Source organism: Podarcis gaigeae (genome assembly GCF_964106915.1).
Source record: "Podarcis gaigeae genome assembly, chromosome: 11".
Lineage (NCBI taxonomy): Eukaryota > Metazoa > Chordata > Lepidosauria > Squamata > Lacertidae > Podarcis > Podarcis gaigeae.
The window spans coordinates 30,966,681-30,986,693 of NC_139687.1; the positions used below are offsets into that span (position 1 = coordinate 30,966,681).

A 20,013-nucleotide genomic window follows, 5' to 3' on the forward strand; every position below is an offset into this window, starting at 1 on the left:
ATGGAGACATGAAGCCCCATCTGGTAAGAGTGCTTCACTTCTCTCTTTGCTCTATATTGGCTCTTTGGTTTTCCCCACAACTCATACAAGTTTTGAAGGAGCTGATCTGGGCATGGGATAGTGTAAGCTTTGCAGTCTCTGTTGCTTTTTTGCAAAGCATTCAGCAGCATTTAGAACAGCACTGTTCCAGAAATGTCTCCCACTGGAAGAGACTATGAACACTGGGGTGGCCACCGTAGGGAGAAGAGGACGGTGGCCTGCATTTTTAATAGTTGTGTCAAAGAGGGGATGTGACAAAAGGATGTAACATTATTCAAATAAAATGGCAAATTAAAAATAAATCATTGCTCTTAAAACATAGTGACTCCTTGAGGACTGTGTTGGGGAGTAGACACCCACCTGCCCGCCCACCCCCAGCAAAGCTTCTATATTAAGCAGTATTAAAGTAGAAGTAATGTAAATGCAACTAGACTACTTGGCTATGATTTTGCAAAGTGATTTTGCAAACCCTCCAAGGAACTGCTGAAGATGTCTACAGTTTCTTGCCTTCCGCTGTAGGGCAGCTGTTTGATGGGAACCTTACATGGACAAAGTGATCAGTTTTCCTGACTTTGACTTGACAAAGGTCATTCACGAAACTCAGTTCATTTTGTTTAGTCAATCTCATTAATGATTTCTATGGAAGACTGGCTGAAAATGGGAGAGGTACAGCATGGGATGGTCTCAGAAGACTAATATATCCTCCATTTCCATTCTGAGATATTTTTCTAATGACATGTGAAAAATGAGGATCTCTTCATTACCCCGATCAATTTCACAACACACGTGGATGATTCCTTATGAAAACACAGGATGAAGAGTGGGAATAATAGACCCAGAGACAAGGTGTAGGGCTCCCCCTTTTTTTGTCATGTCTTCTGATTTACCGCTAGAATGTCCTGGGTTCTTACTAATGCAAACTGAGTTGCCTCCATACTGCACTACATACAATATATCCAAGGGCTGTTCCCCATAAGAATGAACAATAGAATGTAATGCCAATTCTAGACCTTGGCTTAATGACCGTAAGACCGTTCTGGCAATGACTGACAATTTGAAATTAAAATTCAACAAGAAATTCCATATGCTTAGGCTGGAATTACATGATACAGCAGCATGATGCTGACCAAGAAAATAACAGTCACAGGCATTTCCCTACCCTCTCCAGGGTAATGTTTAGTAAGGCAAAACATGTGATCTGTCACCATTGCATCAAGAATGTTTCCACTACTACAAGCTGCAGCCAGTATGGTGAAGTGTGTGGGGGGGTGCACTGTAATGATGTAACATCATATTTTGCATTAATTAATAAACTTTAGGGGAAAGATGGAAAGAGCAGCGAGATTGGATCCAAAAGCTGACAGAATATGCCGAATTAGATGGTTTATCAGAAAAAATAAAGAATAAATCAAAACAGGAATTTGTTTCTAAATGGGAGGTTTTCAAAGAATATCTGAAAAATAAATATAATAGTTTAAATTCTGTTGCAGTATTTGAGGAACTTCAGTAATAGTTGCTAGGTAGATAGAAGAAATTAGATTTATTGAGAATAAGTTTAATTATGAAAAAAAAATGTGTATTGGCAATAAGTAATATGAATTTGAAATATGGAATAGATGGGAAGTTGGGTCTTTAGTGTTAAGACCAATAGATGTTTTATTGTTTGCCAAGAAAATTATGGTTATTTTTGTAATTTGTGTGTAATTTGGTATTTGTGTTTTTTTGTGTTTTTTTCTTGTTGTATAAATAAATAATAATAATAAAAAAGGAAAGAGCAGCGACTGAGAAGAGGATTTGTCTTTCATATGCAATGTAAAATGAATGTCTTTCTTCTCCACGTTTTTAGACATGCTTTTCAATATGACTAATATTCCATCAAACCAGCTAAGATATCACAAGAAAATATTTTGAAGTGTGAAAGTGAGCTATTGATTGCTATGCCTGTGTCTAACCCATGGAGACGAAACACTGGCAGGAAGAAACAACATCTGGAGGGCATCTGATTTTTTTTTATTTTTTTATTTTTTAGGGTCTGGGAGATTGGTAATACATGCTTGCATGGATTAAGTTTAAAGATCCAATTTATTTACCTCTATGGATGAATCTCACAGGAGAGCAGTTAAAGCCTTGAAAGTGCAGGAGCAGGATAGAGCAACTCAATGGGCATCCCATGATGGTGACCAAGTTAGAGCAGCATGACACTGGCAAGGCATTGTCAGGACCCTATGCACAAACAGGAAAAAAGCTTAGAGGAAAGTGGTGTAGTAAAAATGAGAGAATGTCATCCCACCAGCCACTTCTCCAGTGTCCACAGCATAGAAAATAGGAAGCTTTGATATACTGAGTCAGATCCAATGGTTCATTTAACTCAGGGTTATCAACACTGAAGGGCAGCGGCTCTCCAGGATTTCAGACAGGGGTCTCTCCCAGCCCTGTCCAAACATGTTAGGGATTGAACCTGAAACCTGCATGAGAAGAAAGTGCTCTGCCACTAGGCTGTGGTCCTTTCCACCACCACCATGTTGGCTGATAGCAACTCCTATGTCAGTCAGTATTGTCATGGTCTGGTTTACGGGCGGTTGAAGTCCTGGCGGAAGACATCAGGACTGAGGGCAAGACGGTGGGATGGGAGCAGGAACGAAAGTTTGGAAGCCAGGAGTCAGGAAGCCAAGGGTCAGATAGCTGGGAGTCAAGAAGCGAAGGGTCTGAGGATCAGGAAGCAGAGTCAAGAAGCCAAACACAACAAGGCAGGGTTTCTTGTTCTGAAATTCAAAGGAAAACGAGAAGAGAATAATGTGATATAGAATGTTGGTGCTCACCCATTGGCTTCCAGCACCATCAATCAACAGAAGGTCACAAAATCCACGCCACTGCATTCCACTGAGAAGGAATGTTCTAATGCGCCAATCAAGAGCATATTGTAGGTATTGAGCTAGAAATTGGTCATGGAGTAGCTTGCCCCTCCCTGACTAGTGGTTTGTGTTGCTATACAAAGGTCTGTTTTACACTCTGACACATGCTGGGCTGTGGCAAACCTGAACAGCACAAATTTAGGACAAATGGAAAGCGGATTACATTCTCCACAGCCGCATAACATAAAAATACAAGATATTTTGAAACTATTTGTAATTGCTCAATTGAATAGATTGGAATTTTTTTTTCTGCATATGCAAATCATCAATTACACATCCGATTTCTTTTTGCCTCTAGCCTCTGTCAGAGAGGCTTCTTAACTACATCCCATGGGAAAATGCATATAGCCTGACTCATTTTCAAGCCCTGACAATTGGGATCCCCTGCAGTCACAATTGCTGAAGCACTCTACATTGTATTTTTTTTTTAATATAAAAAATTCCCCTGCTATACATTTCTTAAAGGTGCTGACTGATTAAATCTAAACCTCCAAAAGGTGTCTAGGGAATGTCTTAACAATGGAAAGTTAATGCAAACATCAGGTGCACCTGAGTTGCTTCTATGTGATGAGATCTACATCTTGCAAGAGAGCAGATTCAAATGTTAGCATTTCTATGGGGAGTGTGAAGGCAGAAATGGAGAGAGGTTTGCAAAGTCTATAAAGAAATTGTGGAAAGCCAGGGAGAAAGGGATGAGATGAAGTTAAAGCAGAAAGGGTGGTAGATGTGAGCTAATAATTATGACGGAATAAGTAGACCTTTACTTAGGTGCAGATATATTAAAACTTTAGAAACTTTAGAGTTGATAGGAAAGGCTCATGCCTCAACACAGAATTATTGACCTACCCTAAAAACCAGCCTATGCAATCAACACCATCATGTATTTCAAGAATATAACAGATGGATTGATGGAAATACCTCCCCAAAAAAGAAAAAGAAGAAAACTCAGGAAAGGAGCTCAAGGAAACTCACAATAATCCAATTGTGTCAATCCCAAAATGCTCATCCCAGTCTGAGATATCGCAGTCTGTGTGTGCACAGTCCCATCAACCAAGTCAGCCCTAGGATAAGGGTGGGGGGGTTGAGAATCTGATTCAGGTCACAATTAAATCTGAACCTGCCTAATTCACACTTTCTGAGTAGTTATACAGAAACTGAAACAGTCATCCTTCAAAATTTATACTTCTCTGAATTTTGAGGTGAAGTTCTCCACAAAAAATAATATACTAAAGTGTGCATAGCCATGCAAAATTGCATTGTGGAAGGTAAAATGTGTATATTGGGCAAGATTGCATACAAAAATGTGTCTATTAAAAAAGTTGTTCTAAAATGTTGATGAATTTTCAGGAGGAAGTTTCTTTTTCTTTTCTTTTCTTTTCTTTTCTTTTCTTTTCTTTGCAAACTTAGGTGGAAATGCAGTGGAGCAAACTTAAGAGAGAAATTGAAACTGACAGATTCACACACCCCCCCCTTAGTAAAAGTGTATTTCACTAGGCAACCAATAGTAGGAGCTGAAAATCCCTCTGCTTTGACGGGTCATTGGGGGACTAGGCATAGATCTATGAGAGATCCTTAGTATGCAGAAGGTCCCAAGTTCTATATCTGGCAACTCTGATTAAAACAAGTAGCAAGATGCAGCGAAAGCCAATTCCAAGTGGAGAAGACTAGTGTCATATTAATTACCGTAGATTCAGGTAGGTGTTGGTCTGATGCAGTAGAAATATATATATATAAATAAAAAAATTCCAGTAGCATCTTAGAGACCAACTAAGTTTGTTCTTGGTATGAGCTTTCATGTGCATACTCACTTCTTCAGATACGTGGAAATATATATATATATAATGTCCAGTAGCACCATAACGGGGTGCGCTCCCATTGCTCCTGCCAACCTAGCAGTTCGAAAGCACGTCAGAGTGCAAGTAGATAAATAGGTACCGCTCCAGCGGGAAGGTAAACGGCATTTCCGTGAGCTGCTCTGGTTCGCCAGAAGCAGCTTAGTCATGCTGGCCACATGACCCGGAAGCTGTCTGTGGACAAACACCAGCTCCCTTGGCCAGTAAAGCGAGATGAGGGCCGCAACCCCAGTTGTTTGCAACTAGACCTAATGGTCAGGGGTACCTTTACCTTTTAAGGTGCTACTGGACAATTTTTATTTTTTTAAATATTTCTATTAATTAGACTTAATGATAGACAACTAAGTAGCAATAAACAAAGTTCAAATACATACTCAAACTCTCTTCCCATTAGTCTCGCTACCAATGAACTTCCATTTGATTTTTTTAAAAAATATTACTGATTAGCAAATCACACAATACAAATTAAATAGCAGATTTAAAAAAAATTAATCCTGAAAGCAATAGCTTTTAGATTCATGTAGACATCCCCTTATTGTGCTGTTCTTTATGCAGTGCTGATTTTAGATATCTAAGCGAAAATTAAGCCTCAACACATCACATAAAGGTGGAGCTAGGTGATAAGATAATGATGCCCATTTGGAATCTGCTATCTGTAATGATTGCCCGTGGCATTCAGATTTGAAACGCATTTTCCATTCTTTTTCAATAGGTGTTACAAATGTTCTTATCAAGGGCCTAGGTGGAGAATCTTGTGGTTGTTGGACTCCAATTCTCACCAACCCCAGGCAGCTTAACCACAGGGCAGGGTTGATGGAAATGAAAGCCCAGCAATATCTGGAGAGCCATAAGTTTCCCACCTCTGGAATAAAGGGCATTATCCAATTGCTATAGACAACAGGAAATTGTGATGTAAGATGAGGGCAACAGCAGTTTCTTTTTGAAAAGAGACATTTCAAAATGCCCTAAATTTGCCTGGTTTGTCTCTCCCCCACCCCAACACTTCAAAATGTGGGAGGTAAAAATACCACTTTACTTGGATTTTGAAAATATTATTTCAGCATTCTTTTGATTTGATGTAGGGTTTTCTCCATAAACATGAGGTTATGCTACTGCTGATGTAAAACAAACAGTTGAAAACCACCATTATAAGTATTCTTTGAACTGAACTAACATGCATTGTTCAGTACGAATCTGTATAATACTCTCAACAATAAAAACAAGTTAATAGCAAAAACAGAGAGTAATTTTTCAGGAAACAACAAGCAGGTAACAGCCTTGTGCTGCCAATTTCAAATTAGTCACACTTCCAGTTCCTGTATCTACACGGTGGTTCCAAAATATATTCTGAGTGAAGTCTACTTTTTATTCCCAGTATGTTATCATTCTTTTTCCCAAGTCCTGGTCATGCAACCAAACAAAGTATCCCCAGACTCATATAAAGGTTATTAGAGCAAGTACTTAACATCGCACACACACAAACACACAATGAAACAACAAATTGCACCTACACATCATTCTAGTAGAATCAGTCACACCACAACCTTCATGGAGTCATTAACTGTCATCAGCTGTTGTGTACAGAACTCATATGGATATATATGGAGGTACTGAGTATCAGAGCCCCTGCTCCAACTTCAACACATTCAATATCCTGCTCAGTCATGTGAACAAAGTCTTTAGCTCTCTTCAGGTGTGTGCAAAGCCAACATGAAAATAGGAGTGAGCATGCCAAGGTCCATTACCACCCCGCTGCCTTCTTACTTACCCAACACTGGTGGTGCAACAGCATCTTCCACTGCTGCTGAGGGCAGTAGGCTAGGACAAGTCAGGCCATGTGGCACAAACAGCTCTATAGTGGTACCTCAGGTTAAGTACTTAATTCATTCTGGAGGTCCGTACTTAACCTGAAACTGTTCTTAACCTGAAGCACCACTTTAGCTAGTGGGGCCTGCTGCTGCTGCCACGCCACCGGAGCCCGATTTCTGTTCTCATCCTGAAGCAAAGTTCTTAACCTGAAGCACTATTTCTGGGTTAGCGGAGTCTGTAACCTGAAGCCTATGTAACCTGAAGCGTATGTAACCTGAGGTACCACTGTAACATCTTGTCACTGCTCCTCACTCACCTGTATTTGCTGCCTCAGGCAGCCACTTCATTTTACCTAATGGTAGGGCTGGCCCTACTACAGAAATTTGTGTAAATGGATGAGAAAGGTTAAAGAACTTGCAAATGTTTGGAGGGGCTCTTTTCATGCAAAGCTATCTTCAGTGTAGCCAGTTGCACTTCAGGGTCTGCTTTGACAATGGGTTAAATCAACTCAGAAATATTATATCAAGGACCAAACTGACTCACTATCCTTATGGAATAAAATAACATGGCTAACCTAAATGTTTTTAGACATTCTTAATATTTTCACAGTAATTTTATTTTTATTGTGTTGTATTGTTACTTTGTCATTTGCCGCCCTTTGGCAAGCTACACTCCTTTGGGAGGGAGAGCCAGAAATGTAATTAATAAATAAATATTAGGTGAGGGGGACCTATCATAAAAAGGGGGAAAGTATTCAACTCATACTGTTTCTCACACAATCTTAAAGCAAGATCTCTCTTCTTGTGCTATCTGTTGCTTCAATTATATCCTTATGCTGAACTTACATTAATAATAGTGTACTAATAATAGCAATAATTATGCTGCACTGTTACCTTTACAGCTTCAGAGATTTTTCAGAGCCATTAACCAATTAGTACAGCAGTGTATGATTATCATTCCCATTTCACAAAAGGGAAAAATGGAGGCAGCTTAGGTCAGAAGTCCCTGGAAGGAACCACTGAAGTGAAGAGTTAAATGGCTTGTAGTTTTTCCATCGCATATATTGCTATTGATCCTAGTTATGCACTATTTTCAAATCCCTCTTGTCGAGTAAATCGCTTTGAATAATCTAATTTCTGTAGCATTTCTTTCATCCTGTGGAGATTCAGCAGATCAATGTTTCATAAGATCACTGTCTCATCCCAGCTGATTTTCAGCTCTAAGTATTAAATTAGCCAATGTCTAAAATGATGCTTTCACAAACCAATGCTCTGTTGATATTGTCAGCTTAGAGGATTGATGGGATGAGGGAGTGTAATACAAATTACAAATATCAAAGCAAACAATCACATCAGTGCTTTGTGTGATTGCTATAATGCTTAGCAAATGTGTTTACTCTTCAATTGTCATGGCACTCCTTTTGTTGGGACTTTGGAACAAAATGCCAGTTCAAGTATGACAAACATCTGTGCTGTTTCTTCACATAGACATGTCTGGTGTTAGGATGTACGAGAGAAATGTATGAGGAGAATTTCTAGTTTAATGGTAGCTCTCTCCAACTCCTAACCTGGCCTGATTCGATGCTCTAGTCACCTCAGGCCTGGAGAGCACAAGTGGCCCTCTAGTGCCCACTCTCTGGACACATCCCCTCCCCACCCACACACCCTCTTTCCTCAGGCTACACTGCTCAATGACTTTGCTGTGCACCCTCCTTGGGTGTTGTTGCTTGCTTAGAATATGTCCTTGAACTCTGGCCATGCCTCTTTGTTGCCTAGATGAAGGACAAAGAGAAGTGTGTGTGCACAAAGGTGAGATTTAGATGTGTTACTCCACCCACTTTTTCCTCTGGTCCTGCTTGCTTCTCTGTCCGGCCTAATTGGTTCTTGGCACAGACTTTAAAAGCCTTCTAGCCACGGCTGGGACGATCAGCTTCACATACCTCTGTCGCTGCCAGGGGTCTCGCAGCAGTCATCAGCAGCCTTACTCTCCTGTAAGCGCCATGGATCTGGGCCTATAACCCTGCTGTTGGGATACTGCCAGAAAGACGGGGGCATCAGGAAGGCCCCCAGCTGGCTGCAGCCACCGGCCGGCAGCCAGTCTCCCTTGGAACAGCATCAATTAGCAACACGAGCCTCAGATACGTTTAGAGACCCATGCACGCTCTGTCAGCAGAGTGCGTAAATCTTCTCACAGCAGAAGAGGTGGACAGAGAAATGTGTAAGCATAATGTACAGCATTTTATTCAGCATAGTTCAGGAACGAAGGAAAACATGTCTGCTTCCCTTCGTCTCCAGCACAAACAGCAGTAACACAAAAGCTGTATACAAACGGAGTTCCCAGCAAGTGCTGGAAGTAAACAGGCATGTTCCCTTTTAAGGTGGAACGGAACTATATCCTAACACCATCCACTACTGGCATGTGACTCCCAGAAGGTTGCCCAAGGAGAAATGTGGTCATTGGGCTGGGAAAGGTCCCCACCACCACCACGTGCTCTAGCTAATGCTGGGCTGAAGTATAAGGTCCTGTTTTTTCCACCAGTTTAGGACTGCATGGAGGCAGAAATGGTCCTCAGAGATTGGTATATTCTTTAGGGGCATGCCAAAATGGAACCGTTGTTAGAGAAGTGACTAACTCTTCCAGTGAAATGGCTATGTTCTGCCTCCCCAGTTAGAGGCAATAATGTTTTTGAATACCAGTTGCTGAAAACCACAGGAGGGGGAGAGTGCTCTTGTGCTCAGGTCTTGCTTGCAGGTTTCTCACAAGCATTTGGTTGGCCACTGTGAGAACAGGATGCTGGAACAGATGGTCCATTGGTCTGGTCCAGCAGGCTCTTCTTATGCTCTGAACATCTCCCTCTCTTTTCACAATAAAAACATATCTAACATGTGATGCTGGTGGAATAGCCTGACAGTGTTTCATCTTCATTTTGAATGGAATAAGGTTATTTGGAGGACGAGTAGGAAGAGGAGCCAACCACCCACTCCCCTAGTCTTGCTGAGAAACTTTTTTCTGATAGTGCTGATCCAAACTTTGAAAAGAAAATTTGAGCCTGCTTTAGGATAGTTACTTCTTTATTGTGGAATCAATTTGCCACTCAGGGGAATGCCTGACTACTACAATTGTTAGGAGAGACATTTCTTAACAGTGCCTGTATAGCATTTGGTGTAGCAGTCTCATTACTGTGGAACTCCTTACGTATTAATATCAAGCAAGTGCCTGCAATATGAAATTTCAGACACTTTCTAAAAAATTATTTATTCGCTCAAGCTTTCCCTGAAGTATGAACCAGCCATGTGTTATATATGTTGTATCACCAATGTATTTAATAGTTTTATTGTTTGCATTGTATCTATATTTTTAATGAGAATCCTATGTTCTTCGTGGCGTAGATCTATCTTATAATTAAACATTGCACAAATCTGTATAATCTATTAATTGAAACCTAGAAAAGCATTGCACATTTTGACTGATTATATACAAAGGACCCCTGCTAGAATCCAGTGATTGATATGGCAGGGAGATGCGTCTATACACTAAGCCATCAATATTACAAAAGCTAAGTGACCTTGACCTTTCAAAAGCTCATAGCTCAATCACCAGTATCTCTGAAACTCTTTTCTCCATTTCTTCAAGTGCACATCAACTATTATAAGAGTGCTCAGGAGCAGCTGGTCACTGAAGCCACACTGTGCTTGGCTCTGCGCTTGCCATCCTCTGCCCCCTAGCTTTTCCTGATTATTCCTCATTTTCTAATGTTCCTTTCACACGGCAGTACCTGTTGTGTTGTGGAACCATGGCTTTTTAACCAAAATACTAGCATGCAGTGCTAAACTTCATTCCTACCAGTTGCTGTTGTGTGATGCAACAGTGAACAACACTGGATAATGTCGCTACTCCTCTTCCCATTCTACACATAATTGCTTCTGTTCCCCTATGATTTCCCCATGAAAACAGGACTGGATGCTGGTATACTGCCCCAAATTTATCACTTTTCTGCCATGATTTTCCAGGGGCTGCAAATGATTTTTTTCCCTGGAATCAAATAACACAGAAATGAGTGCTAACCTTTTTCCCAAAATGGCTTTTATGTTGTGTGAAGGCTTACATATAATGCAGAAATCAACAGGCAGGGAGATGTCTGGGAAATGGAAGAAACTGGCTTGTGTATGCAGCCGGTAATGGTTACAGTTTTTACTTGATTACTAATGATCCACATTTAAGTTATCAAGACATCAGCAACCATGGGATTCTGTCATGTTATTGTTGAAGCCAAGCTGACAAACCTCACATGGGTGGGTTGTGCATTCACGGTATACTTGCTTCCATGCCATTTAAAGCATGCATTGCTAACAATTGCCATACAAATCTTCCTATAATCTATTGAGTAGCATCAACTAAACTAAGGCATTAATTTCAGTGTGTCCCTTCCTCTATGAAATATGATTTGTTTGTTTTCCATTGTGTAAACATCTGCTCGGGAGATGCTTGCATAAAATGTCTCCTGTTCACCCCAGATCATACATACCTAGCACAATAAACTCGCTATTGTCATTTCAGACTTGCAGATAACCTCATTGTTTCGGGGAGGAAAAAACTGAAGGTGAGCCTAAACTGTCTTTTAATAGAATTGATAGAACAGTTGTTTAGAGATGACTGTCAAATCTCATAACCACAGCTCTCTGCTTCACAATATTAGCCATCCAATACAGTTTTCTGCTTGTCATATCAACATACATAATGTATCAGAAGAATGTGGAGAGACAATGCATAGAATTCCTTGCCCTTTGTTTGGTTTGCAGCTTAAATTTTAAATATAGAGTGTACTTTGCCCAAAGGTAAGTCATTTTAAATACTGTTGAATTTAGTGGTAGAGATTTGACTGCAGTTCTAAATTTACTTACTAGGAAATAAGCCCCATTGAAATTAGCAGGATTACTTCTGGGTAAACTGTTTTACACTTACAACACATGCTTAACTCCTCACTAAAATTCATGGGGCTGCATGATTATAACTGGATCCTGGCCAGTTTGCACCCATGTTAAGCCATTTATAATATTTTAAAATAAAAAATAAACAGAGAAAATCCTTAAAACAACTAAGTTTAAATGGTTGGGTATACAGGAATGTTAAAAAAAGTCTGCCTTTTTAGGAAGGTGTTCCACAGCCAGAGCATCATTGCTGAGAAATCCTTTATCAACGGTATTGCTATTGTGGAATTGCAAGCTTCTGCTGAAGGAGGCACCTGGACAAAGGTCTCAGCAAATGATCTACAAGCATAGGGAGATATGGAAGAAAGCACTTTCTCATGTATTTCTCACTAGTTCCCACTGAGACATGTGGGCAAAGCAATGCTCTATCATACTTCTGAAGTTAACAGCATTCACGTGGATCATTTTTAAGCTCTGTTGAAATTAGTGCTGACAACTGGCTAACTATGGATGGTGGCAAAGAAGGAGTAAGCTACGACTCAGAGGCACCTTGTGGGGATAAAGGGCTCCAGACATAAAGTCTGTCAGTGGAGATGATGGACTAACTGCAGTCACTGGAAGGTCTTGGAGGCCATGACAGCAATCTCTGATGCAGGACAGGCTCTCTCCATCACCTACCACTGTAACCATTTTCAATCATTGCCTTTGTGGCCTGGTGAAACTCAAAATCCTCACACTTCCCTAGACCGGATCATCAGGTCTCTGTGGACATTCCATTGTATCTTTTCAGGCTAGAAACATGATGCGCTCATGATGACAGTTTTTTTCTTGTAGTCTCCAATGACAGTCAGCGAAAGAGAATGGCACAGATGATTCAGGGCTGGGGAGCATTATTAACACCTTAACGAATGAGCTTGCTACAGTGTAAGCAGGTTAATGATGAAAAATAATTAGTTATGTAATTAGACTCTGTCCACATGAGACACATGCAGGTCTAAGTGCTTTGAATTAGATAACACCTGACTTACCCAGAGAGAGAAAATAATGAAAACTTGTTAAGAGCTCTGCTCTTTTAATTAGAGTACTGTGGAGTCCTGAAATTTTCTCAGTTTGTTATTTTAGTTCCTGGTTGGGGAAAACAGCAGCTTCTCACTGGTGTCTTGGCCTGCTAAATTCTTTAGCATTCATTTAGACCAGGGATGGGGAAACTGTGGTCCTCCTGTTGTTTGAGGACTCCAACTCACATCAGTCCCCGCCAGCATGGTCAGAGGGTTGGAGTCAAACAACAAGTTCTGGGTGGCCACAAGTTCCCCACCCCTGATTTAGAAAACAAGTAATGTTGGTTAAAGTGTAGTGCTGATAATGCCAAGATTGCAGGTTCGATCCCCATGTGGGCCTGCTGCATTCCAGGGAGTTGGACAAGATGATTCCCTCCAACTCTCCAACTCTATGATTCTATGACCTGCCTGCCCTGCTTCGTTTTGCCAGACTTAGACCCAGGGAAGGACAATCATGCTTTTGTAACCTACATGGTAGGCTAGAAAGCTCTACAGAGGGGTCTCTAGTTCATGACTACTACAGGGTTTTCTTGATTTTCATGATAAGTGTCTCTTTAAGAACATGAGAGCATAAGAAGAGCGTGCTGGATCAGACCAGTCACCCATCTAGTAAAGTATCCTGTTCTCAAAGTGGCCAGCCTGTGGAAAACCTGCAAGCAGGACCTGAACACAAGACCACTCTTCCTACTCTCTCTGTGGGACAATACCAGCAACTGGCATTCAGAAGCATTTCTTCATCTGACCTCTATCTCTCTCCTAAGACTAGAATTCACTATCACTCAATGGCACTGATCAAGAGCAGATGGAGGGTGGACAAAAGGCTAGACATCTTCAAATGATGGGAGAGAAATTTGATTCAGTTTGCATTTCAATATGATCCTACCTATATATGATCCTACCTACCTGAAACAGCAGGTGAATCAAAGCACAGCCATTATTTGGAATTTGCAGTTCTTTTAAATTTTGCAGTGCTGAGTAATGTGCACAAAAATGCATATACTAGGGTAAAAATGTACATGAAAACATATATTTATAAAAATTTACATTTACGAATGAAGAAGGGTTGATTTGCAAATATGTGTCCATTGGGCAAAATTGCATACCCAAATGTGTATAGTGGAAAGATGGCCACTAAAATGCTGGTACTATATTTTCATGAGGTTTATTCAAAACATTTCTTATAACTCCCATGAGTCAAGAATCAAGATGATGGCTCCACCAGAGCTGTGAAGTATCAAATTTAAGATTGGGAAAATGAGAAATGGAGAGCAACAGAAATTTACAGATTCGCCCATCCCTACAAAGCACACAATTCGTTTTTTGGAATGTGCTGCTGCAAGATGTGATGACAGTTGCTACCTGAGATGACTTTGAAAGGGTTTAGATGAGTGCACAGTCTACCCATTGCTCCTATTCATGATAACTAAATGGAATGTCCAGTTACAGATAGGTAGCCTTGTTGGTCTGCCATAGTCAAAACAAAACAAAATTCCTTCCAGTAGCACCTTAAAGACCAACTAAGTTAGTTCTTGGTATGAGCTTTCATGTGCATGCACACGAAAGCTCATACCAAGAACTAACTTAGTTGGTCTTTAAGGTGCTACTGGAAGGAATTTTTTTTTTGTTTTGGAATGTCCAGGTATCTCAGTATCAACTACTGGGAAGAAAGAATGGGAGAGGGCAAATGCCTTCTTGCCCAGATACATTTGTTTGGCTATAGTTGGGAATAGGATGCTGAAGTAAGTGGACCTTTGGTCTGATCAAGCATGGCTCTTATGTAACCAGGATCCTAGATTACAGGCTTGTTAATCCTAGGTTGCACACAGGACTAGCAGCTCAGGGGGCATTCTGGGTTAAAGAAGCAGCAAGTGGTTCTTTTCATGTATGATGCAGACTTATTATAAATCTAGCTTGAGCTTGCTTTGAAAGCCTTGAGCCCTGCTACCTGTTTCCCAGTTCACTGGGACACAACAAATTCTTGGAAACTGCCTCCTTCCCCATGTCCAAACACATATCTCAGATTAATTCAAAGTACCCTCTTAGCAACAGCATCTGTGCCTATCTTTTAATTTATTTTCTTCATAAACTGATACAGGAAATGCATCAGAATGCTCTTTGACTATGGCATAGGATCTCTGACCAATCACAGGTACGCCCTGCTGCTGTCCTAATTCAGAAGTATTTCTATTATCTCCCCACGGTTTCCTTTGTTTCAAACATAGAACGAAGGAACAATGGAAGATTTTGCAAGTCAGGAGGAAATATTGCATTCACTGCATCTGTTTCCCTGGGGATTTGACATACACTTGCTTTCAAGTCGCACTTTGTTCTTTATTACCTTAGACTGTAGAAGCTAAAAGCAAGAATGGGTTCATTCTTCTGTGGAAAAACCAACTGTGGCACCTACATGTGATATCGTCAGTCTACGGAATCCCACAAGCAGCTGAGAGGGCCAGTCTCTCTCTCCCTCTCCCTCTCCCCCCCCCCCACATAAAAGCCTGCCCTGTTGATAACATTTCCTAAGAGTGAATAAAAGATAGCACATTTGAAAACAAGATGGAGAAAGCATCCTCTCAGTCTACAGTCACAGAGCCATTTCTCTTCTAGGAATTTTGTGCTGCTGCTCTGACATTGACAAGGTGTTTATATAATGCAGGGAGGGACCTGCATTTCTCAAGATGTCCTTGGTTGGAGGCCTGGAGAGTTGCCACAAGCTGACACATGAAGTTCCATGCAGCACACAAAAGCCATGGCTGTACACAGCAATAGCTGGACGGCCACATCCGCCGATTGCTCCGATAACACTTCATTAAGAAACACAGAAAATGCTCCAAATATTTCCATGCCTCACACTCTGAACCTGGTAAACTGATCAGGCAATGTAGAGAACTGAATGTTGAATTCCACCCTATGAGTTTTCGCCTTTTTTGTCATAATGTAGTGTAGTTGATCAGAAGCCTTGTAGTAGTCTTATTCCTGATTTACTCCCATGTAGGGCAAACTCAAATGGAATGGGACCAAACTTTTAGTCCCCAATCTTGACTTTGAGCCTCCTCCCCCCCCCCCAGCTTGGGTTGAATGCGGTTGTCTGCATAGGAAGGTCAATGAATGAGCACCTGCATGTGTGTAGAGGCTCAGTACAGTCGGGACACTCACACAATCCCAGGTGCCCTGGTCATGCAGAATCCCTTCCTATGCAGTTAGCCTTCCTATGCAGACAACCACACTCTGCACATGGATGTAAAGAAATGTATGAAAATCCCTGACGTCAGGGATGGGGCTACAGGTTTCCCTCTGCTCCCATCTGTACTTGAGCATGCCCTACAAACAAATGGCTTCTTCATGGGCCTACTACCTTGCTTGCAGTTTTCTCACAGGCATCTGGTTGTTCACTGTGAGAAGAGGGTGCTGGACTAGGTGGGCCATTGCCTGTTTCAACTGGCTCTTCTTGTGTTGCCATGCACCCAGTCAAATTTACTTCTGCTGATTTTAAGAGGTCATTTCAAAGGATATTTCACTTTTCAGAAAACATTGATCTAATTAATCATGGATAGGAAGAAGTGCCATTTTAAGTGGAGTGCCGTGACATGAAAAGGCCAGAGCCCAGCATTTGTTGAGGGAGGAGATCTGAGTCTTCCAAAATGACTAAATCAAAAGTGACTCCGACATGGCGCTCAGCTTGCCAAATAATGTATAGGCTCATTAAAAAAAAAAATTTTAAATCAGAAAGTCCTTTTTCTCTCTCATTTAGTGCTGAGCTCTGCAAATAAAAGACATGAATTCATCGGAAGAAGGCGTAAAGATGTGTGCATCGAAAGGCTGAAATACTGACAGTCTTGCCAGTGAAAATCCTCTTTATCCAAAGGCGAGGCACTCTGCAGGCAGCTACACAGAAGCTTAGAGTCCTTATGTTACCCTCCTAATAATAATCTTTAGGGCTGAACAGCAATGCAATGCCCATGTCAGCTTAAAATGCAAACTTCCTGCTGACTGAGTCAGACAGATGATTGTGAGTGAAGGACCTTCTCTCTCTCTAAGAAACAAATTCCCTTAAGTATTACAACTTCTGTATTTCTAACCATATATAAAGGCACAGCAACCATCCAAAAATCAAGTTTCTTCAACTGCTTCCATGGATTATATATTTAAATTCGTCAGCTGAAAACAGAGGACTAATGAGCCAATCCTAAGACTTGCTGAGCCAGCACATGGCTGCTTAGGATGGAGTCCTGCTGGCTGCTACAACAGGAAGACTGCAGGGATATTAATGCTTGTCATTAAATAGACATTGTGCCAGGGTTGCAAGCAAGAGAAGATGAACAATCCTGGGGGCCTGGGCATGGATACTTGCAGAAATAATTCTGGGATGGGGTCTATAATATGTAACTACAAGTTATTGGCTTGCCAAACACAGTCTTTGTAGAATTGAACCCCATGCACCATAACATGGTCTGAAGAGAAGCAACAGCAAAGAATGGTGAGCTGTGCCTGTTGGTGATTTCCTGGATTGCATGGGGTTATACATTTCAAAACTAATTTCGAACAAATTGCCTTCCTAGAATCATAGATATGTAAAGCTGGAAGGTACCTAAGTAGGGGTGCCAACTTGAATAAAATATTGGGGGGAAGGCCAAGTAAGCCCTGCCTTGCATAATCCATCACACAACACAGTGCACAGTGCACCATTTGAATGGCTAAGCCCATCAATTTTGGGGTGATCGATTAGAATATAGAACCATAATAATTAGTGGTCATTGATGACTAGTGCTAGCAATAAATCAATTGTTACAGTACAGTCATACCTTGGAAGTAGAATGGAATCCATTCCAGAAGTCCGTTCGACTTCCAAAACATTAGGAAACCAAGGTGCGGCTTCTGAATGGTTGCATGAAGAATGTTCACAAACTGGAACATTCACTTCCGGGTTTGCAGCATTCAGGAGCCAAAGCGTTCAACTCACAAGGCGTTCGGGATCCAAAGTATGACTGTATATCACAGAAGTCTTTCAGCTCTCTCTGTAGCTTCTGTTTCTCTTAATTCCTTCTCTGCTTTCCTGGAATCTAAGCAGAAGTGTTAATTTTTAAAATCAAATGGAGCACATTATGTACCACTTTTTGCCAGTCTCCTATCATTGGTCCTAAGTCAGTTTTCCATTCTTTTGTAATTTCAGTTTGTGCAGTTATAATTACATTACTAATCATCTCCTGGTGTCCTGTGTGCACCAAATTAGTGACATAATTCTAGAAAAGCCTTAAGTGGAGTTAAAGGCAATATGCATGGGTATCGCCCGTAGCTTTTCTTTTGCAATGTTTTGCGTTATGTATACACTGGCGTACGTGTAACAGTTGGCATCGCTCATCATTCCTCACCTTACACATGCTGACAGGGTGCAAACTCATTACATTATCTCGATGCAACTTAACGTACTGTATTATGCGCCCTGGTATTGAATCTGAGCTCCTGAAACATGCTGCAACCCAATGGAAAAAAACATCCCTATAAATAGCAGTGCCATTTCTAGGCAAAGAGAAGCAGTATTTGACATTTTCTTGAAAATGTTCCCACCTGGTTTTGCTTGGAACAGCAGCATGATCGTTCAATGACAGGAAAACTCTCTGCCAAGCAGCTTTCCCTTCAATATGATCCCGCTTCTCTCAAATCATGCAAAGAGGGTTCATATAGCAGTGCTTTAAAATACTGTATATGAAGAGCTATATAAAGCGGTGTGTTTTGCTCTACATCCCATATTAATAGCCTTCTGCTGCTCAAGCAACTTTATACTACAACGTATTATTCATCACCTTCTATTCTAGTAGTGATTATTTTGTAAACGCAACACAAAGGTCTGTCATAGGGAACTATTCTAAATCATACCAGCAAAAATAAACATTGCTGTATCAAAGCCCATTGCTTTCACTAAGGTGCCTTATAATGGCACATTAGCATAAAAGACACAGTGCCGGCTTTTCAGGTTCACCCATAACGAGGCATTTGAGTCTAAGTGCATTAGATGCTGTTACACATGCAAATGATTTTGGCAGCAGGCTCAGTTGTGAATCATATCTGCACAATTTAAGCACACTTATGCAGTCTTGATGTGTGCTTTGCCTAGTGGTTACTAGCCACAGATGGATTGGTCCGCAATAATTCTCTCTTACTCTGTCTCTGTCTCTTTCTCTGCCCCCCCTTTAACCTATCATAGATTCATAGAGCTGTAGAGTTGGAAGGGATCCCAGGTCATCTAGTTCAACCCCCTGAAACAATAATAATAATAACAATAATAACAATAACAATAATAATTTATTTATACCCCGCCCATCTGACTGGGTTTCCCCAGCCAATCTGGGCAGCTCCCAACAGCATGATAAAACATCAAACATAAAAAACTTCCCTATACAGGGCTGCCTTCAGATGTGTTCTAAAAGTCAAATAGTTGTTTATTTCCTTGACATCTGATGGGAGGGCTTTCCACAGTGAGGGTGCTACTACCAAGAAGGCCCTCTGCCTGCAGAAATCTCAACTAGATAGATGCTTAAAAACCTTCAAGGAAGTGGAGTCCACCTCATCTGATGGGAGTCTGTTCCACTGTCAAACAGCTCTTACTATCAAAAAGTTTTTCCTGATGTTTAATATGAATTTCCTTTCCTGTAATTGAATCCATTGATTCAGGTCCTAGCCTCCAGAGCAGGAGAAAACAAGCTTGCTGTATCCTCCATGTGAAAACTCTTTAGATGTTTGAAGATGGTTATCATATCTCCTCTCAGTCTCCTCTTTTCCAGGCTAAACATACCCCTCTCCTTTAACTGATCCTCATAAGAAGCTTGGTTTCCAAACCCTTGATACATTCCCTCCTTTGCATACATTCCAGCTTGTCAATGACCTTATTAAATTGTGGTGCCCAGAACTGGACACAGTACTCCAGATGTGGTCTGACCAGGACAGTTGATTTGTCCCTACTGAAATTCATCTTGTTAGTTTGGGTGAAGTTCTCCAATATGTTAAGTTCATCTGGAATCCTGAATCTGTCTTCTGTGGCATTGGCTGCCCCTCCCAGTTTGGTGCCATCTGCAAATTTAATGACCATGACCTTATTATGTAAAAGTGAAAAGGAGTATTTCCTTTGGTTGGTCTTCTGTACATGCTTGAACTGAGCTTCACTTCTGCTCTGTAGTAGGATCAGATAGCGGGAAAGTTCATCAAGATCACATGAAGATAATTATGTCCCATTGATCCTATGAAGTCTTGTATCAAAGGGAAAGTATGTGATAATGTGTGTTTTCTGAAGACTTGTGCAGTAATTGTCGTAATTTACAAAGCCCTGAACAACTTAGGTCCGCAATATAGGGACCACCTGAATCCTTATATTCCACATCTATCACAGAGATCATCTGCAGGAGCATTGTTGGTTGTTCCC

The 20,013-nt window shown here is 41.0% G+C and overlaps 2 long non-coding RNA genes across 2 annotated transcripts in view; one reads left to right on the forward strand and one right to left on the reverse strand.

Annotated features, from left to right (window-relative positions):
* LOC310827402 overlaps positions 1–14,905 on the forward strand; it is a 29,757-nt gene extending 14,852 nt beyond the window's left edge. The window contains exons 2-3 of the long non-coding RNA XR_014556349.1: positions 11,171–11,213; positions 14,822–14,905. This is a non-coding gene — a long non-coding RNA (uncharacterized lncRNA). The remainder of the gene's footprint in view (positions 1–11,170; positions 11,214–14,821) is intronic.
* Positions 1–20,013, reverse strand: part of LOC310827367 — a 180,077-nt gene that overhangs the window by 75,848 nt on the left and 84,216 nt on the right. Inside the window, exon 7 of the long non-coding RNA XR_014556293.1 lies at positions 17,402–17,652. This is a non-coding gene — a long non-coding RNA (uncharacterized lncRNA). The remainder of the gene's footprint in view (positions 1–17,401; positions 17,653–20,013) is intronic.